General features: G+C 46.7%; 1 non-coding gene across 1 annotated transcript; it reads left to right on the top strand.

The window, feature by feature from the left end:
• Positions 1 to 18476: 18476 nt before the first annotated feature.
• TRNAR-CCU (transfer RNA arginine (anticodon CCU)) lies at positions 18477 to 18549 on the top strand. The gene has a single exon. It is a non-coding gene; the product is annotated as a tRNA-Arg (tRNA).
• Positions 18550 to 19203: the final 654 nt, after the last annotated feature.

Below are 19203 nucleotides of genomic sequence, written 5' to 3' on the forward strand. Positions count from 1 at the left end.
ACTGTGTAAACCGTTGGTAGTGCACAGGCGATCACAAACGGGTATCCAGGCCTGTTGCACATAAAAACTTGAGCGCGGCGTCCGCGACACGCCACCAACCAGCACGTCTCGTTCTGACGCCTAGATAGGATAGGATAACTTTATTCGGCTCTAGCACAAGGTTTTTTTATGTGGTCAGATGAGTCCATCCGCAACGGCGGTTGCCCCTATTCCAGGGCTCCGCTGGATGCTGCCGTCAGCTGAGCTCGCCGTATCAAACCGATCTGGTCATCGCGGCAGTCGCTGGAGAGCAGACCCTCCCATTGCTCCACACTTGGGTTTTGTATAACTGGGACGATGTCGACTTTTTGACATGCCCATGTGATGTGATACAGTGTAGGTTTTTCATGGCACCACGGACAATTGTGTGCGTAAAGTGTGGGGTGAATTTTACTTAGTGTGTTTAGATTTGGATATGACCCCGTTTGAAGTTGTCTCCATGTGACAGCCTCTTCTTTGTTTAAAGATTTGTGCGGTGGTGGGTACCGCATCCTGCTGCCTTTGTAGTTGTTGAGTATGGCCGAGTATTCCTGAGGTACTGGCAGGGATTCCTCAAGGTCGTTGACGTTGGATGCTCGGTAGTTAGTATATCCTCGAGCTATCCTGTCTGCCTCTTGGTTTCCTGCCACCCCCGTGTGCCCCGGTACCCAGATGATCTTATGTTTGATCGGCTTGTGTGGTTTTGCATGTGTTTGTAGCGTCTTGCAGTCTACAGAGCGGAGTATGCGGAGCGCTCTGTGACCGACTCTGCCGCAAAGATAGTTGCGGCAGGCTGCTTGTGAATCAGTAAGAATTGTCAGTGACCGCCCAGTCCGATAGCCCTCCGCTGCCGCTAGAGCGACGGCCGCTTCTTCAGCCTCAGCTATCGTGCAGTCTTGCAGGGAGGCGCTGGTAATCTCGTGTAATTCCGAGTTGACTACAGTTGCCACTGCGTTGTTGGTGCCTTGTCCCCTAGTCATGGCATATGTGGCAGCGTCGACATACACTGTTGTATCCTGGGATGCGTGTGTTTTCTGTAAGCGGTCGGCCCTTGCCTCTCTTCGGTCTTTGTGGAGGTTCGGGTCCATGTTTCTTGGTATTGGTGCCACCCTGAGCATGCTGCGGTACTCATCGGGGATCGTTTTAGTTCTCAATATTTCTCGAATTTGTTCGGTGTAGCCCAGTTTCTTTAAAAGAACTCTGCCTGTGGGGGTCTGCTGTAGTCTGCGCATTTGGGCAACATGCTGCGCTTCCCGTAATTCCTCGAACGTGTTGTGCAGTCCCAAGGCTAAGAGCTTTTCAGTTGAGGTGTTATGGGGTAGTCGAAGCGCGGTTTTATACGCTTTGCGTAAAATCGCGTCCGCCTGTTGTATTTCAGTTTTGATATGATTGTAGTACGGGAGACTGTATGTCGCCCGGCTGACCACTAGGCTCCTGACCAGCTTGAGTGTGTCTTCTCGCATGCCATGACGTCTGTGTGAGATGCGCGTAATCATGCGGGCCACTTGGAGTGTAGATGCCTTTAATAGCGCAAGGGTGTGAGTACAGCGTTGATTTGACTGTATCCACATCCCTAGTACCCGTATGAGTGTCTTCTCTGGTATTGGTTCTCCTTCGAGGTAAACTTGTAGTCGAAGTTCTTTACTGGTAGGGACTGTTCGGTTCCGTTTTCCTCTCCAAACCCGTAAGAGCTCAGATTTTTCGGTCGAGCATGCTAGCCCTCTTGCTTTGACATAGTTTTCAACGCAGGTGGCCGCTTCTTGTAGCCTATCCTCTTTCTCGCCAAGTGAGCCAGTGTTAGTCCATATTGTGATGTCGTCGGCATAAATGGCATGGTGGATGTCGTCAATTTCTTTTAGTTGCTTCGCCAGTCCGATCATGGCCAAGTTGAATAGCGTGGGTGAAATGACCGACCCTTGAGGTGTTCCCTAGTTAGGCGTTCGAAACTTCTCGGACCGAAGTTCTCCTATACCGATGGTTGCAGTTCTGTTGAATAGAAATGCTTTGACGAAGCTGTGAATCCTGCGCCCGCAGTTCAGGTTGTCCAGGCCCGTAAGGATTGCTTCGTGGCTCACATTGTCAAAAGCCCCTTTGATGTCTAGGGCCATTATCACGTTTTCTCGGTCCCGAGGAACGTTCCGAAGTACACCTTCATATAATTGGAGGAGTACGTCTTGAGCTGATAATTTTGCTCTAAAGCCGAACATGCTGTGAGGGATCAGTTCGTTGTCTTCCATATAGTTTTGAAGTCTCTGCGTTACCACTCGCTCGTATAGTTTTCCCAGGCATGACGTAAGCGAGATCGGCCTGAGGTTTTCTATCTGCAGTTTCTTGCCTGGCTTGGGTATCATCACCACATCGGCATGTTTCCACTCCTCGGGGACAGTTTCAGCTTCCCAATGTTTGTTGAGGAAGTCTGTCAGTTCAGCGATCAGCGCATCGCTGAGGTTGCGGATGAGTGCGTTGTTTATTTTATCCGCTCCCGCGGCCGTATTTCTGGTGGTGTTTCGCATGGCCGCGTAGACCTCTTCTCGTGTGATGGGTCTGTCCAGATTAGCGTTATCGTCTCCCCGGTACTCCCCTGTATAGGTCGGCGGGTTCGTGCTGCCAAAGCATTTGGCGCGCAATCTGTCGAGGAGTTCCGAGTCAGTGCCCTCGAACTGGTGTATGAACCGGTATATGGATTTATTGTTTTCAGCTTTTGTCTTAGTCGGATCGAGGAGCGCTCTAAGGATACGCCAAGTCCGTGTCGTGCTTAGCGTCCCACTAAGAGAATCGCTGAATTGTTGCCAATTTTGTTTTGCCAGCTGTGTGGCGTATTCCTCTGCTTTCGCTGTAATTTCGGCGATTTTAAGCTTGAGTTTCCTGTTATGTTTTTGTTTTTTCCATCTCCTGGTGAGACTGCGCCTAGCATCCCAAAGCTTGAGCAGTCGACCGTCCACCTCGGGTGTTTCCGCTGTTCGGTTTATGGTTTTGGTGTACTTGTCTTGCGTATCCCTTAGCATGCTTCCCCATTCCTCTAACGACTGTATGCCATTCTCGGTAAGGTTGCTGTCGCATGCTTCGCGGAACGCATTCCAGTCCGTTATTTTTGCCGCGCCCAACTGGCGTCTCAGCCTGTCTGAGGTTACTTGCGTCTTGAGTATGTAGTGGTCGCTGCCTAAATTTTCCAATAGGTTCTCCCATTGTGTTTGTCCGAGTCCTCTTACGAATGTGAGGTCGGGGCAGGTGTCGATGCTGACGCTATTTCCAATTCTGGTAGGGGTTGCTGGGTCCATGAGTAGGTTCCAGTTGAAGTTATCTGCAACCTCGGCTAGCGTTTTGCCTTTAATGGTGGCCTTTTGGTACCCCCAGCTCTTGTCCATGGGGTTGAAATCCCCCAAGATGATTAGCGTGTTGTTTTTCGCTAGTCTGTGGACACCGTGAAAAAGTTCAAATAATTTTGCTTTTCTTTGCTTCGGGGGGCTGTACACGTTGACGATGAATACACTTCCCCCTTTCCTTTTCTTTTTCGGTACGATCTCTACAATCACATGCTCAATGTCAGTGTCGGGTACGCTGTCGTGATTGATGGCTATGACTGCCTTGCTCACTAAGATGGCTGTCTTTCCCGTCATGTGGCTGTCGTAGCATGTGTATCCCGTGAGAGTGGGTGTCGCGCCCGTTTCTTGAAGTGCGATAACGTCAGGTGGTGTTAGCTGCGTCTGAATGAATTGTTTGATGAGGCCTTGTTTCTTGCGATAGCCTCTGCAGTTCCATTGCCATATGTCTAAGATGTCTTGTTTGCTGTGGTTCGTGTTAGCCATGATTTAGGTTCTTGAGCTTGTGCAATTGCCCGTTCCCTGGGATGTAGATGGATTGGCGAGAGCTGCTAATGCAGGACGATTGTAGGCCTTTTCCTTAATGTTCTCTGTGTGTTTTTGTTTGCGGAAGGCACTCCGTAGCTCTGCTAGTTGTCCTTGTACCTGATGCATCGTCTGTTGCATCATTTGTTGCATCATCTGTTGTATTTCCGCTTTGAAGTTTGAGTGTTCCTCATCGCTCATCTGCAGCGAGGAGTTCGTTTGTGTAGCGTTCGACAGCGGGTGGCAGTTGGATTTTAGGTCGTGAACTATCTTTGTGAGTTCCGCAATTTGGCGTTCCAACTCATTCTGTTTAACGCGAGCAAGTTCTAGTTCGCGCTTAAGTGCTGCTTTCTCGTCGTCTCCATGTTCAAGGTCACGGTTGTTTGCGTTGTTTGTATTGGTGTTGAGTTTGTTACCAGTCCCACCCGAATGTGGAGCAAACCCGGGAGCATCGGCTCTCCAGCTCAGCTTGTTGCTGCTTTTCTGGGCGGACCCGACGCCTAGAAGAATTTCTTCAGATAGTGGCCGAGAGTCCAGTTGTCTCGCGGTCGCTTCCAATGATCTCTTCTCATCAGTGTAGTACGGGCACTCGCAAAGAAGGTGTGGAATAGTCTCTGGAGTGTGGCACTGTACGCAGTTTGGGTGAGTTTCTATTCCATGTTCCACAGTCTCGGTTATGCCGCAAGTAGAACAGTCCGGGGTGTCAGCTAGTCTAACTAAATGCAAGTACTGTCGCGGGAAAGCGACGTCCGAACGAAGTCTAGGCATCAAGCATGCACGAGGCCGCGGTATTTCACGCGAGACCGAAAATTGCATTGCCGGATCTAGTCTTTTAAGGCGGATGCGCCGAGCATCTGGCAGGGCCCAGTATCTGGTCATCGCACTCTTCGCAAAGTCCGAGAGAAAACAAGCAGGGTCCGGTCTTGAGAAAGGCACAATTGTACGAAGGCCATCGCTCAGAGCGCTCTTTGCTTTTCCGCATCGGCCCCCTCATTTCCATCGAGCCCGCAGTGTCCAGAGATCTATTGAAATACTGACCGGTGACTTTTTTTTGTGAGCACATAAAAAGAGATCAGTGATCCCTAGTGCTCGGGACTGGTAGGCTGTATGGAGCATAAACCATCCTAAAATTTGTAGCCTGCAGATTTTGAGTCCATGAATGCACAAAATTTTTGTAATGGTTCCCCACAGGTGCCGCGAATCGCTTTCCGAAGAGCAACACGTTCAGCATCGGTTGATGCTGAAATATGCCCTAGAACGAATCTGACAGTCATCTGCCGAGCGGGCACCGCCACAGCTGCTGTCAATGTCTTTGATGACACAAACTGTCAGTGCATAGGTTAAGGTTGTGCTGATATTCTGGTCAGATGTACGCCAGAACAAGCTGTTTCAGTGCGCACACTGGTATTATGGATTTATTTAGTATTTTAGTATTCCGAGAACATGCAGACATACCGAAGACTGAGTCATCACCCACTGTGGCTTGAGGGGATGGTATGCTGATGGCGGTTGAGGCTGATGGCGGCGCAGTGCACTTGAAAAACTACTCTCCGACCGCTCATTCAGAATCATCGTCAGTGGGTGACAGCGGTTTCGGGTAAGTAAGCATAAATACACACGAAGTGGTTCGTATGACGAGCACATCGACAATGGGCAGCTACATGCTTCCTCAAACGCACATTTGTTGGAGGTGCGCCGTCGCTATCCAAGGCATGCCTTAAGCGCCTGCGCTTGAATGCTCGCTAACGACCGCAAGCAGGAAATTCCCATATTAGAGAGTACTGGGAGGCTGTATCGAATGTAGCCTGCGAAGAGGATCTTGTACAGTCTTAGTAAAGAGCGCTACGTTGGACCCCAGTTCCTGCCTGCTACAAAGGGAAGAACGTGGCAAAAATTAGTGTCTTCTTTTTAGCATGCTGATACGTGCCTCGACCATGAAAGACCGCGGTCAGTGAGAGTGAACAAGAATCTATGATGGGAGACAAATGTATCTCCGCTCCGTGGAGCGTCATCAGGGAGCGGGAACCACATTTGCGCGACAATGCGACCACAGCACACTTTTCCGCTGCTAACAGCAAACCTTGGCGCCGTAGGTTCCTCGATGTAGATGTCACAGCTCCCTGCATTCTCGCACGAACTTGTGGGCGTGTCGAACAAGAAGTCCAGAGGCAGATGTCATCAGCATGCTCATCGATGTGGACATTAGCTGGTAGCTCACTCGCCAATCCTATCAACGCAACGTTAAATAAGGTTAGGCTGAGGACTCAGTCCTGTCGAACTCCACAGTAGACCTGATGACGAGCAGTCTCTCCGTCAGGCGTAGACATGTAAACTTAATGGCCGCTGAGGTAGTTCACAATCCACAATCAAAAGTCGTCAAGTGCATGACAAATGGCGTCATGAAGGACGTTGCCATAAGCCTCTTTGATGTCAAAGACGAGAGCCGCTACGAGTCTGAGGCGACGTTTTTCATGTTCCGCTGTCGCAACAAGATCTGTCGATTGAAGATTGTCCCCGCCGAAACTCGGCCATTATGTCCAGATAAAGGAATACACATATCATTACTGCGAAGCGGTACTTCTGAACGCGCATCCAGAAATCGCTGAGACGACCACGCAGGCCTCGGTCATCTCAAATGCGTCACTGCACAGCGGCGCATCTGCATTTTACAGTCATAGATGAGTTGTTTGTTGATCGCGCCGTAGTCAATTACTGCAGCGCCGCTAAGAGCGGCTCAAGTGCATCTAAAAAGTGAACAACAATGCCTGCTCTAGGAGTGCTCATTTCATTTCATTTCATTTCATTTATTTCGTCCTTAAAGGCCTGAGGGCATTACATAAGGAGGGGGTTACAAATTGTTTTGTGTGAACGCACTCATGATGAAAACATAGACAATAAAAGAAGCACTGCAACTGCAAACACTAAAAATAAAGATAAAAAGTATCAAGTGGTTATATAAAAAAAAACAAGAGAAGCCAAGAAAGCACAGAAAAATACAAGAAAAACTCAGGGAAAATACAGAAAAAAAGTAAAGGCCAGCAAATGATTCACGTGTTCTGAAAATGACTGAAAATGAGTCATGCCAGAACTTAGGACTCGCACCGAATTTACAAACTGTTTCAGCCTATCTTTCACGCGCTGATTATCGTGCTTGTCGATGTTCTCAGCTGGAGTTGAGACCCAATTGGGGTGTGCCTCGGTGTCGGCCTTTGATGGTGGAGCAGGCCATTCAACATCAGGAGAGGTCGACATTACCGCCGTATCTGACTGAGCCTTCGCAACGAGTTGTGACACTGCACCAGGCGTCGTATGTTTTTAAGGCTCATGCTGCTCTGGCAAATGAGCTGACGCTAGCTGCGACGTCAGTTTATCTAGACTTGGTTTGGTGTGTGAATCCGGGCGTCAGCGTCGGGGGCGACGCTTGCGTCCACAAATAGACTCAGCCGCTTCTTGATGAGTGCAGTTGTCTTTCTGCATCTTCAGGATAAGTCTTTCATTCTTCATTTTCGGACAGTCTTTAGCCGTTGCTTAATGGGCTCTTGTGGCGCTGAACATGCCTGGGAACATATAGACAGACAGGATGCTTCACATAGTCCACCTTATCATGGGGAGGGAGGGAGTCAGTTTCAAAAACTAACTTCAAGTGACTTGAAGGAGCCGCAATGATGAACGTCAACAATCCTGGCTTAAGAATTGATCAGTGTCCTTAGGTCACTGTCACTTATCTCTTGGCGCAGTGTGTCTTTGGGTGAATGCCTACAGTGACACCAGTGGCGGTCTGTTTTCCACGAGCAGGAAAGGAGCGAACTGGCATGTCGCCAAGCACACCAATTTCTTTCAGCTTGCCCACCAATGCTCGGGATTTCAAATCTAAGGCCATGGTATTCTTCCAAGCGTTTATTCTGACCTCTAGGACTTGTCCCGGAACCACCTGGTTGATGAACTTGGTCAGCCGCTGTCTGTTTGTAGTATTCGGATTAGGTGTTGCCATAGTTTCTACGAAAGCCATGGAGAATACCCCCAGCTTATCAACTCTCTTTTTAGGTGTCTCATCCGTTGTTGATATTCTGTGCAACTTACGTTTCAAGGGACACGACTCAAGAATCGTGCAGGTGTATCATAAGCAGTTGCAGCACTGGACTTGGGGCCCCACTGGCTGCTGCTGCAAAGCTCACCCGTTTTCGGAACGCCGAAACCAGGAAAAAACTAAATTTCCTTTCCTTGTAGAGGCACAACCAGACGTTCAGAAGTACGTTGTTCGGGTCACGTAGGAAAGTACGGAGCACATCGATCAGTTCATGACAGAATGCTCACTGGCCAGAAATTAAGCCTTCTTGTAATTTTCGTATTCAGAGAACTTTTGTGGGCGCATGTACATTATGAAGTGCCTCTAACTCTCCCAGTTTTCAATTCTGTGGAGTTCCGTTGGGTGGTGCAGGCACACGCTGCTAACTATAGATGAATTTGCCTAATTATTTTCGTTGATAATTTTCTTGATGAAGCCACGCGCTCGAAACAAGGAGAATATTCGCTACAGCAGTCAGCGTGAGTTTGCTAAAGCTGGAAGATCGGTTTACTCCAAAGCATGCTTTTCAACCCTGCGTTTGGCGCATAAAGATATTCTTAGCCGCTTTGGCGCCATAAAACCCGAATATAACTAACTAACCATGTTTTTCGCTTTAAAAAAACTGAACCCACCAGTTGGGCTATGAGGCAACACCCTAACTCGAGGCAACGACGACACAATAGAATCAGAGACATTCCTTACGATTCACTGGAGACAATACCATTTACAAAGCATATTCCGCCCGTGCATTTGAAACCAGTCTGTGGAACCATTCAGGTAAAAAAAAAAAGGCCGTGTTATACCCACGTGCGTGCCATTCATCTTCTTAGTATGGGGCGCCAAAGCAATGTCACGCAGAAAATCTTAAAGGCGCCGCGTCCGAGGAAAAGCCCTAAGTGCACGACCAAAGCGACAGCGCAACGCAGCGAGCGAGCGATTTAATTTAATGCCCCCTCTATTTGGCCCCCTTCCTACTCCCCGCTTTTCTTGCCCTCTCTTGGGCCTCTCCTCTCAGAGCGCAGACAGCCATTTAGTGAGGGGGAAAAAAGAGGAAAACAGGGAGGTGCTTTCCCTTCACTTTTTCCACCGGTGCTCTTCATAGCGGGGCTTGTAAAGCCATCCCGCGAGACATTTTGAATCCGCGTAATTCGACGGAGAAGATTAGGCTCCTGGGAGGGAGTAAGTTGGTGAGGGAAACGAGGAAGGGTGGAGAGGATAACCTCGAGTCGGGAAGCTAGGTTGCCTTTAAAAATGAAAATAGAAGAGACGGAGACAGGAGAGAACTCAAGAACAAGAAGCAACGCGTGCAAAGGAAAACTTGGGAATCGGCTAATATCGTCTGTAAGCCCACTCCGTGGAGAATAGGCAGGAGCATGGACCGAGCCCGAAACGCACATTTCAGAGGATTGAGAAGGGCGAACGAAGAACGGTATTGAATGAACGAACGCGTCTTCTTTCGCCATCTCTATCTCTTTCTCCCTCTTGTACAGCAGCAGCAGCAGCATTGGCCGCGTCCCGACGCTCTGTTCCTTCGTCGTTTTCCGGCACTTATTTGCTCGTTCTTGGCAGACCGTACCCAAACCCCTTTCCCACTCCTTACCACACTCTCAGTACTGCCAAGCCGAGTTTGGAATGGCTGGATTTATGCGAGATTTATGCGTCGATAAAAGGGTAGTTTTGGAACAGGGATAGCGGCGGAGGAAAAGGATAAGACAAAGTCGGAGTTGAGAGAACCATAAAGCCTACGGGAAGAAAAGGTTGGAACGCGGTAGAAAGGCACGGGAGAGGGGAGCTAGCGTAAGCGGGCGGCGCGTACAATTTCCAGCGTGCACTTTACGGGGAGGGAACCCTCGAATTTGCGAACACGAGCCAAACGGCGGCTTATTGGACGTACTCGTCGGCAAATGCCGTCATTGCGCGTATGTATAGCCGCTTAGTGCTGTGGCTTCGCGATTTCTCTTTACGAGCCCTTGAGTGCGCATTCCGCTTTCGCGGCACCGTTGTTATCACGGAGGGAACTTCTGCGTCCGCTCTTTTCCGAGAACGATAATTGAATTCAGTGTCTCAGGCGTGGGAACGGATATAGTTGTTCCTTTTGTCGAGTTAGAGTTTGGAATTACCTCCGATGTCACTTATAAGCCCCCGCGCGTCATTTTCTCAAGAACAACGACCGGATTACGAATCGTAATGACGCCTGTTGGCTGAATAACGAGTGGCGCTGAACGTGTGATAACCGTATCTTGAGTTGAAGGCACATTTCAGTGAGAAATGCAGAAAACTGTTTCCGAGTTCAAGCCCGAATTGCGTGCTATGGCTCACCGCAGAAAAGCAACACTGCGATCGGTGGCCGTTAGGGGATATTCTACTCAAGAAAGGACGCTTCGGTGAGTTTAATTAAGACACGCTCTCTGCGTAGCAAACATGTGGGGAAAAACACCTTGCGTGTTCCCAGCGACGAGGTGACCTAGATTACTGCATGCCGAATACACATGAAAGGCCGCTTTACAAGTCGGGCGACCATTAACGCTCATCCATGACATACGTTTATTGAACATCCCGTGAAAATTACAGACGGAAATGACAGACAGAAATGTTTCATATTATTGGCCATAAGCTGCCATATGACCCTGGAGTGGTGACGAAACTGAGTTTTTGTGGCAGATGTTCATGCTGTTCCTGCTGCTATCACTGCAACTACTATGCTACTACTGGTCCTGCTACTGCTATTGTGACGAAGTCGAGAATGGCGGTGAAGCATTCTGGAAACCGCCTTGACAAAAGTGTCGCCACACACTGGTGACCAGAGAAACTGAGCAGCGCAACTAAATACAATATCAACTGAACAAGTTCTTAACTCTCCGCATGCTTCTCTAAGTAATTTGCTCCAGGGGACGTAGCCGCGGAAGGCTCCACCCTACCGTTTTTCTTAACAGTTTTTCTATTCAGTTGTGGGATACCGCGGAGCTGAAAATAATCCAAAATTTTCATGACCTTTGCGAAAACGGACTCAGCGGTAAACAGTTAGAAACAGCGAAGATACTGCGGCATGTCTTCCTCTTGCTTGTTGAAGGCGGTAATGAATAAACTGTTTTAATGGTCAAGTTGATAATTAGTGCATTGTTATCTGGTGCACTTACCTGTGCAAGAAAATCAATAAGGTTTGTCACCTACACTACGGTCACAAAAGCGTACCTGATTCAAAGACGGGGAATACGTCTGTCAAAATATTATGCCCGAAACAAGAGCCCGAACGACTTAAGAGCTTCAAGAAAGCTGTCCGGCTGCTTCAGCTGGATGAGCTGTCGTGGGCTGAGACATTTATCTGCTGGGAATATACCACGACCAGGCTTTATAAAACTGCAATGGCGGCGTTCGCGCTGACCTCAAATTTAGAAACCATGCAGGACCTAAGCTCGTTTTCGCTGTCTTCCCATCCTTGTGCCGAGTTTGTGAGACAGCACAGAAATGTAGAGCTCGAAGCGTTGAAGTTTTGGCATTAAGTACCCGAGCACAATCAGCCTGTCTCCGGTGCCTAGGGCTTGCGCTACCCCAACGCTAGCTCATTGCGAGCCCTCACTTTTGTGAGCTCTCAAAGCAGCCTATCTTCAGGCCTTTTGCCCTGAGTAGCTGTCAGCTATCCTGGTCAGTTGGTAGCGTCCTATGATCTCGCTTTCGCTAGAAAGAACCGGAGTGAAGACAAAGCATAGCCAGTTAATGGATGTAGACTGAAAACTTGGCGTTTAAAGAAAGGGTCAAGGGTAGCTGCATGTGATGCGAAGCAGGTTAGCGGCGAACAGCATTTACCAATACCTCTAGGACAAGAAGGCAGCGTCTTGAAGTGGCTTCCGCGGGAAGTCAGATGGGGTTAGAATAAGCCAAGCGAAATGGTTAGGGGTATTTTTGGGCCAAATCAACATACACATGGCTTATGGGGCACTCCGTCATCAACGGCTCCGAAATAATTTTCAGCCATAGATCCTTTAAAGTGCGCCGATATCTAATTACACAACCTTCTTTGCATTTAACCTCCACAGATATGCTGCCGTTCTGTCCACTGTCGAACATTCGAACCCTTGCTCAACAATCGACCGCCCTAGCCGTAAAGCCACAGCGGACAGAACAAGGCGAAGTCGATGCACTCGAGAGGGGCTGACCAGTAGTAGTGGTAATGTCGGCAGCGGTGTCATTGACCCCATTGGTCAATTTTTGTCTTCTCAGAGAAAGAGAGAAAGGAAGAATCTGATTGGCTGTTAGCCATTCCGAGCCTAACCCGACTGCGAACAATTTCGCGCCCGGTGCATTTTTGAACGCTCCGCATCCCGAAGCGCCATCTGTGCAAGCATACGAGAAACGTTCCGCAGGCTTTGATTTTCCGATGCAGGGTGGCGCTGAGTTAGCGGGAGCAGACCAGACCACATCATATTTCTCGGCAGTGTTGTGTAACTTGTAATTAGCGGAGTAGTACTTTCATATTTGGCCGCATTGTCTTCTGAAATAAAAACATAAGAAGATACGTTCGGTTCGATTTGTTTGCTGATTAGAACAGCAAATCGCTCTAGTCGATAAACTCAAGCGTGAGTAAGGCATTTATTTGCAACACACAGGATGTTCACCTAAGTTTTTTTGCAATTTATAAAATAATCATCATCATCAGCCTGACTACACCCACTTCAGGGCAAAGGCCTCTCCCATGTCTCTTCAATTAACCCTGTGAAGCCTATAAAATAGGCTTCACAGCCTATTAAAATAGGCTTCACAGCCTATAAAAGAATTCAAAGAGCCTATAAAATAGGCTCTTTGAATTATAAGATCGCTTTTCTCACCATAGCATAGCATTCAGATAAGACGTGTTAGCTGGTAGGCTGGATAATTAATATTGAGCAGTTAATTTCTTAACTATCACTTTTGCGCACCGTAAATAATATCAATATCAGTTCTTAGATTTTAAAAATGCAGTTGCCCTCGGCGCCTCGGGCCAACAAATTTTATCTACATTGCGCACAAAATACATCACTTTTCGAGAATCTTTCACGCAAAGCAACTCTTCATGCACAAAAGCCTTCGCAATACAGCTAAACTTTGTTGGGTCACAGCGCCGAGGGTAACTGTGTTTTCGAAATTATAGAAACTGATACGGATATTATTTACGGTGGGCTAAAGGCCACAGTAAATAAGGAGATGGTAAGTAACAGTGAAAATGTTAACTATTCAATATTAGTTAACCAGCCAACTATTAGCAAGTCTGAGCTGTATTCCCATGCGCCACATCGGTGGCATTCCTCTGCCGAAAAAAGTGCTCTTCTAATTCAAAAAGCCTACTTAAAAAAAATAGCACAACATCTTAGGTGAAACACACGGTATTGTTACGTACAGGGACTAAGCAAGGTAGAGGACCATGAAGTTACTACTCCGAGTACACGAAACACCGACAATTTTGTAGTGAGTTCGCGTGTAACCTGAGTTCCGGGGGGAAAAAACTTTATTTAGAAGGGGTGACTGGGAGACCGGTCGTCGTGGGTGGAGTCCTCAGTCCAGGACTCCTATAGCCTCTGCTATCCTGGGGGCCCGCGCATTCAGCCAGATCGCACGGATTTCGGGTATCTCGCCATTGGCTTTAAACTCCCTGAATACATGCCTCTTTAAATAGTTACGCGTGAAGATGTTCTTTCAAACAATTGATTAGAACGGTACGGCTATTTCTGTTCCCCACTGTGCACAAGACGCGACCAGCGCGCGGCGAATATTTCATGCTCATAAATTTTCGATGCAAGCGCGTATATTTACCCAGAGAGTCATTTCCTTCTCTGCAACTGAAAAATTCACTTGGCAGCATGGTTGCGTCATGCCAGCAATGTTAGCTTTTTTATCTCACCGCCTAAGCACCGCCTTGCAAATAAATTTTATTTTGGTTTTGTTTAGTTTATTGGGACGTCCCAAAGCAACTCAGGCTATGAGGGACGCCGTAGTGAAGGGCTCCGGAAATTTCGACCACCTGGAATTCTTTAACGTGCACTGACATCGCACAGTACACGGGCCTCTAGAATTTCGCCTTCATTGAAATTCAGCCGCCGCGGCCGGGATCGAAACCACGTCTTTCGGGTCAGCAGCCGATCGCCGTAACCACTGAGCCACCGCGGTGGGGAAAATTTTATTTTTGCCTTCACGTCGCACAATTCAAGTACGGTAAAAATTCCGCTACTTTTTAATTCACTTATTGATTATACGCCTTCTGTGCTTTCCTGTCTTCTGTATTTCGTTAATTCAATGCATTTCATTATTTATAGATGCGTACATCTTGTGGTATTTATGTTTTCTTATTTGTATTACCGTTGTATTAACAATTTAGCTTCATGATGATGATTGACCTTTGCATTTGTGTTCATATGTTTTTTTTTTCCCGTTTTTGTCACATCTACGACAAGAAATCTGTTTTATATATTTGTGTGCAGTGATATGTACTAGATTCTCTATCACATAGAACTGTGTAGAGTGTAACTACAAATGTGTGTGCTGTTTTCTTAAATTTCTTTTGTAATGTTGTCGAAACTGTATGCGGAGGGAGGGCCTCGTCAGGCTAGTAGCCTTTAGCTCTCCCTTCGCTTTTTCCTTGTATTGGAAAGAAACCAATAAACAAACAAAAAAAATTGATCCATGTCGATACAGTGCTGTTAACTGATGCGTATGGGGAGTGGGCAGGGGGCATACACTGAGCCAGGCATTCTTTTCTGCCTTTTCGTCTGCCTCCTAAACAACCAATGTTGCCGAAATAAACTACTCTGACTCTGACTGGAGCCAGCTTCTAGCGTACACCTTATGTACGGGAGTCGACCACGATATTCTAGCTTTCTGGATGCCACTAATTCCTCGGAACTCCACCATCGGAGGTAACCACGTACAACATCATGCGCCACTTTCTCACAGCAGTCAATAGCGGTGCGGTGACGCTGTAACAAATTACTGATGTCTGTTGATGGGCTGACATATGGGTTGGTTAAATAAGTCGTGGTACGTGGGCTACATTTCGTAGACCATCACATAAGGCGGTGACGTCTGCAAGGACATCGTCGCCTGCGGAGGCTATGCTGTGACTGCCGACCAGCGGACGTTGATTCCGTGTAGAGTGACCAGGCTCAGTGCATCAAGCCGAATACACGACCGACGTTCAAAGGGTCGATCGATGTTCAAGCACTTCCCAGTTAACGTAAAAGACCCAGACTGATTATTTTTTTGCGCCCCATGCCATGCTAGCCGCATTCCTGGACCAACGAGGATTTTCGTTTGCTTAAGAAAAGACTTGCAGCGCTTACTTAATTTCCGCTCTGCAATATACTGCCTATACCTTTTCTTTATTTTATGCCATGGGGGAGCCTGTCCTGAAGACCAGGTGTTCTGCTACGGCAAGTTTCGCTAGTCTTCGGTCCCTATCCATATCTGTACCCCAGGCTAACGATAAGATGAGACTTTTCCTGGCCGAAAACTCGCAGCACGTAGAGGCGTGGAAACAGCGGAAATCCCTTCCGTTGTTTCAGGAGGAAAGACGCCCTGAAATTAGCATTCTTTGAGTATATCTTGGCGCACCATATATAGATGAATAGATGTTAAATAGTTTTCGCTTTAGATTGAAGTGGTAGTCGTTGTTGTCACCTTACTTGTAAGTTTGCCTCACACATTGTATTCAAAGAAATCTTTGCGTCCGCTTTTAATTGCTTGCCTAAACTACTCACCTTACTTTCTACCAATTCACCTAATCTCGTTTTACGTACTTCTACTTTTCAGAAAACTACGAGGAAACGGTGTCACACTTTTAGAACTAACAAACTGTAAATATCTATGACTTTGATTTATTAATAATCTTGTTTTCAATACCATATTAACTTCGCAACACTTAACGACTTCCGTGAATTGTTTTCCTTCAGATGCACATTGAGACTGTCCACATCGCCTGGCCGTCTCCTTGCTTACAAATCTATTATTGTGCCTGCTGTAGATTATGCCGCTAACGTTTCGGACCCCTTTACTAAGACTAACATAAACAAAATAGGAAAGGTTGAAAAGAACTCTGCTTTATTCCTATATAACTACTTCTCACGTTAACCAGTACCACATCTTCTATGCAGAGCAGGCCTGCCGACCATAACTAAGCAAAATTGTTCTACCAATTATTTAAGGACGGTAAAGGATTGAACTCGCCGATTTGCGTTCTCATTCGCCCTGATATGCAACCATGCAAAGGTATCAACTAAATTTAATTCATTTCTATGTACGTAATCAATGTTTCAAATACTCATTTCTTCGAAGAAAGCCTGACTAATAATGAATTGCAACAGCCCTTACCGACATTGTTCACATAGCATATTTCCTAGTGTATGTTATTGCATTGCTAAGCTTAAGATTTTCTTTTCCTGCTTTGACATCGTGTTTTGCGAGTTGACCCAGCGGGGAGGCTTCGCACGCTGACCGGGGAGATCACACTTACTGCTGCGTTGCACAATGATGAATTTTTCAACCGTCGCTTTAATACCTTGGACCCTAGACTAGTCCTTCGTCTTCCTCCTGACATACAGTGACGCGAATCAACGTTGCTGTGCCGTCTGTGCATTATGGCTATGTGTTGCTTTTGCAAAGCATTTCACCTGAACTGTTTCGCTCAGAGCGACACGCCCGTGTGACTCTCTTAACCTTTTATGTCGCGTCGTTCCTCTACTCCAGTGCAAAGTAGACAGCCGGAACACCTTCTGGTTAACCTCCCTCACTTTCCCTCTCCTTCCTTGACATCGTGTTCCAATGGTAGTGTTACTGATTCGATTAGGATATACCGTATATGTTCAGTCTATGCAGTTGTACTGTTTTATATTTCTGTCTATTTAGTGTAATTGCTTTGCTTTGCCTGGCTGCTGTAATGTTAACTCTAGATATTGCATCATAAATAAATTACTAAAAACAATTACACAACATTCTTAAGGGAGAGTAGGGCAAAACGAGACACAAATTTGCAACTCGTCGCCTTTGTTTTCTGTTCACAGATAACAAAAACCAAATGCATGGATTAATACCCTACCGTCCAGGCATCACGCCAACCAAATACGAAATGTCAAACCGAATAGGAAAACAGTAAAACTGCATGAAATTCAAACATTGTTCACAGCCTCACTTCACAGTGACCGTGGAGGAATAATGAAATCAGATATTGTTTACGCTGGATTCCTAAATAGAGATATTCCGTGATAGCAGCGGCTCGCCGTGCAGCACGTCATCCATCGCTCACACTTGCTGTCTCCACGCATTTTTTGCGGCGCGCTGTACAGGATTTTTTCATGATTGCTGGTTGCACGGTCGTGTGCGAGCGCGCTGGGAAGCTGGCCACAAACCGCTCGACTTCGCGCCAGGTAAGTATACCTTTTATCTGCCACAAATGTCACCCTGCCTCCAGGTGCATGTTTTAGTTTCTATTTTTCTTTACTTTTTCATTAGTAATTTATTCGCGATGTTTTATGCTTGAATCGGTCTTTTATTGTGCAAGCTCTGCGTGTACTCGTATTCGCAAAAAGTGTGTTTCGCCAACTTTTGCTGGTTTTCATTGTGTGCTTCATACGTTGCCTGCTGCTTCCTACAGGTGGCATCTCTTTTCTCTCGGTCCTTTTATTTTTCTGCTTCCTAAACTGGGCTCGAAAAATAATGTTGCATATCGAGTGCCTGGGCCTAGTCAAGCTGTTGTTAAGTGTGAATGCGGTGCAAAAAATGTGATTTTGACCATAAGAGAACTCATTTCATTTTTTTGTTGTTGTTGTACAACGTTTGTCAACTAAAAAGGAACATACTAGCAATTTTGGACACAATCGACGAAGAAGACATTTAAGAAAACAAATGGTTTCCCATGAAGCATGACGCCGTAGATGTCGCCAGCAGTTCGGAAAATCGTCATTTCCATCACGCAGCAGGGCGGTAAACATGCATATCACAATTTGATCTTGCCCTTTCTGGTCTGTTTTGGTGTTTTGTCAAGGGTGGAGCATAAAACGCATTCAAACACAAGGAAAAGCAATATAATCTTGGTCTTGCGACCCGTGATTGGCAGGCAAAACGAAAATAAATCAGTTAGTGGCGAAACTTATCGCGTGGCCTCTGAAGCCGAATTTCTAGCCTTCTATTATTAAGACATTATTCCTATTGGTGTACTCAGCGCTTAGTTTTAATGTTCACACTATTTCTGCGAACGAAAAAAAAACACGAAAAAAAGTCATGAACAAAGTCATGACAAGCACGGAGGAGAGGCCACAGTTGGCACGATTCCAGCGCACGGACGCATTTTCTGCCTTATACCCAGGGGCCAGACATGACAGCGGCGAGACAGCTGAGTGTTTAGTTCTCATCGAAAAAGGCGATAGCACAAGCTGCAGCGCATAGACAATGCGCTACTAACGGGCAAATGTAGGAAGAACGAAAAGAAGCGCCGAGATTAGGGCCGAATTCCGGCTCGCGCTCTTTCTGAAGACTGGTCGCATCTTACCTGTGAACCCTTAACTGCCTCATTCGCCGCCACAACGTCTGCCCTCGTGGCCTAATGGATAAGGCATCGGTCTCCTAAACCGGGGATTGCGGGTTCGAATCCCGCCGAGGGTATGCTTTTTTCGTCGTCAAATTTTTTCTCATGCGCGCTGGCACCATCACAACTGCATCTGGCATCAAATCTACATCGTCACTGCCGAACAGCATCGTTCGCAACGCTTAAAAAGGTACACTGTAAGAACTGGCACTTACACCGGAGTATCTGTTCATACCGCCGAATTTCCTAAGGAATGAAGCTCCTCCTTCGGCAAAGAGTAGAATTGCCAATGCACTCTTATCCGAACCGAACCAATATGGTGACCGGACGCTGCGGGTGCAATCTTGCTGGACCTCTAACCAGTTTCACATATCGTGTATTGAGCAGTTGTATGAGTTGGATGCATACCTGCGTATACTGTCAGGTAACTAATGCGTTGATAAATTACATGTAAAAATTCAGGGGGCACTTTGGCTCTCTGAAGGGCTGCGAGGCGAAAGTTTTCCTGGCGCACTGTTTTTATATTTATTTTTTTATTTTTCATATTTCATTTTTCAAATTTTATTTTTGTACCTTTTGTATTTTATTGCTTTTTATATTTTTATTTTTTCATATTTTATCTTTTATATCATGTCCTATTTTCGTTTCTTTCCTTATTTTTATTTTTTCATTTTTCCTCTCCTTATTTTTATTTGTTTATTCCTTTCATTTCATTTATGAAACCCGTGCAT

Source organism: Amblyomma mixtum, chromosome 1 (assembly GCF_055824585.1).
Source record: "Amblyomma mixtum isolate Tamu chromosome 1, ASM5582458v1, whole genome shotgun sequence".
In the NCBI taxonomy this organism is placed as follows: Eukaryota; Metazoa; Arthropoda; class Arachnida; order Ixodida; family Ixodidae; genus Amblyomma; species Amblyomma mixtum.